The 2039-nt window shown below is 66.2% G+C and overlaps 1 protein-coding gene across 2 annotated transcripts in view; it reads right to left on the reverse strand.

The window, feature by feature from the left end:
• PEMT (phosphatidylethanolamine N-methyltransferase) overlaps nucleotides 1-1840 on the reverse strand; it is a 47216-nt gene extending 45376 nt beyond the window's left edge. For both annotated transcript variants that reach the window (XM_014936727.1, XM_014936728.1), the window contains exon 1: nucleotides 1722-1840. The gene's annotated coding sequence lies outside the window, so the exon portion shown is untranslated. The remainder of the gene's footprint in view (nucleotides 1-1721) is intronic.
• Between the last annotated feature and the right edge of the window lie 199 nt (nucleotides 1841-2039).

Genomic DNA, 2039 nt, shown 5'->3' on the forward strand with positions numbered 1-2039 from the left:
AATTCCCCCTGGCTCCTCACAGGTTCTTTGAAGGAACCAGAGCCGCAGTGGGATTCTTGGAGAGGGGCTGCTAAACCTGCTGTCTCTCCTAGCCAAGAGCAAAGGACCTGGGAATGGCTCCCACGCTGTCCTGGGACACGTCCAGCCGCTCGGGACACCCATGGTGCAAAGTGCACAAGAACAGGCCGTATCACCCCGGTGAAATGGGGGGGATCCTCACGGGGGTCTGCAGGTGCCTTCAAACCGCCCCAGCTCCCCCGGGCTCCTCCATCCCAGCCCTGGGGATATGGGTGCTGGAGAAGAATGAAAGGAACAGCCCCCAGGGCCTCATCCTGACCCTTCTCCCACTATTTCCACCCTCCCCAGCCTCGTCTCCTCTCCCTTCATCCCCCCAGCAGCCCTTTGCCATCACACTTGGACCCTTCATGCCGTAACCTGGGCACCCAGACAGCCGCCGGCGCCGGGGCCGAACTGTCTGGTCCCACTTCAATTGGAAACCCGTGGGACCAGGACAGCTTCTTTCCTCTCGTTTCGTACGGCGCTGAGCACACCGCCAGCACGGGCTGAACAAAAGCTTCTTGACCTACTAACTCCTGGCTGGCAACATCGTTAGCATTGCTCTCACCTTCTTTTCTCCTCCTCAACAACCAAACTCCGCCGCCGCCAGCGGGAGGCAGATTGGCCTGTGCCTTAGGATGTGCTTTTAGGGATAAAAAGGGAGCCCATTAGGATGAGCTGTCTCTGCAAGCTGCCGGGACGGCCACGTAACAGGCACAGAACATCCAACTTTGCTCCCTCCTCTCCGATAGGTGATAAATAATGGTGGCAAATGCTGGCCCACAGCCCTGAAGTCAGGGAGGGCGAGTCATGCACGGGCACCTGGGTGAGAGCTGCAAGGGTGCCTGGGCAAGTGATGCATGGGCATCTGAGCAAGTGATGCATGGGCATCAGGGCATGAGCTGCACCCGCAGCTGGGCAAGTGAATCTCGGGCACCTGGGCAAGAGCTGCACGGGCATCTGGGCAAGTGAACCTTGGGCACCTGGGCAAGAGCTGCATGGGCATCAGGGCAAGTGATGCACAGGCATCTGGGCAAGAACTGCACAGGCATCTGGGCAAGTGATGCATGAGCATCAGGGCAAAGAACGCACAGGCATCTGGACAAGAGCTTCATGGGCATCTGTGCAAGTGATGCACGAGCATCTGGGCAAGAGCTGTGTGGGCACCCAGACGAGAGCTGCGTGGGCATCTGGGACTCCCGTGCGGTGCCGGTGCAGCCCTTGCCACGTGTCTAGAGCGTGCCGGGGTGGAAGCAGGCCAGGGCCGATGGTGGCTGCACCTCAGACACGGGGCACCCCGCACCCCGGGGTGTGCTGCACCCCCAGACACAACCCGGGGCGGAGGGGGTGTTACTGCCATCCCCCTGTGCCAACTGAGCCCCGGCACGGGGTACCCCGCACCCCGGGGGTGTGCTGCACCCCCAGACACAGCCCGGGGCAGGGGGGGTGTTACAGCCACCCCCCCGTGCCAACTGAGCCCCGCGATGACACCGGGAGAGGCCGAGAAGGGGGTGACCAACGTGGGGGACACACACACACCGGCCCCGGGGCCGCCCCCCCCGGCAGCGCCACAGGCCAGGCCTTTCCCCCCGGGCCCGCAGCGAGCCCGGCGCTCCCCGCCCGCTCCCGTCCTCCCCCCGCAAACCCCGGGCCCCCGCCGGTACCTGGCCGTAGTCCAGGCCGCCCAGCCCTTCGCAGCACTCCCGCGGGAAGGGCCGGCCCCCGCCCGCCGCCGCCGCCGCCTCCTCCTCCTCCTCCCGCCGCCCCGCGCCCGGCCCGGGCCGCCCCGCCATGGAGCGGGGCCGGGGTCGCGCACCTTCCCCCCCCTCACACACACACCCCGCCCCGCTTCCCCGCCACCCCCGCCCGGGGCCGGCCGAGCTCGGAGCCCCCGCGGTGGCGCTGACGGGAACCGTAGTCCCGCCTCCGCCGTTACCGGTAGAGCGGAGGGAAAAAGCCGGGCCTTGTGGTCGGGCCCGGGG

This window comes from Calidris pugnax, unplaced genomic scaffold, assembly GCF_001431845.1.
Source record: "Calidris pugnax isolate Ruff unplaced genomic scaffold, ASM143184v1 scaffold17, whole genome shotgun sequence".
NCBI classification, from domain to species: domain Eukaryota; kingdom Metazoa; phylum Chordata; class Aves; order Charadriiformes; family Scolopacidae; genus Calidris; species Calidris pugnax.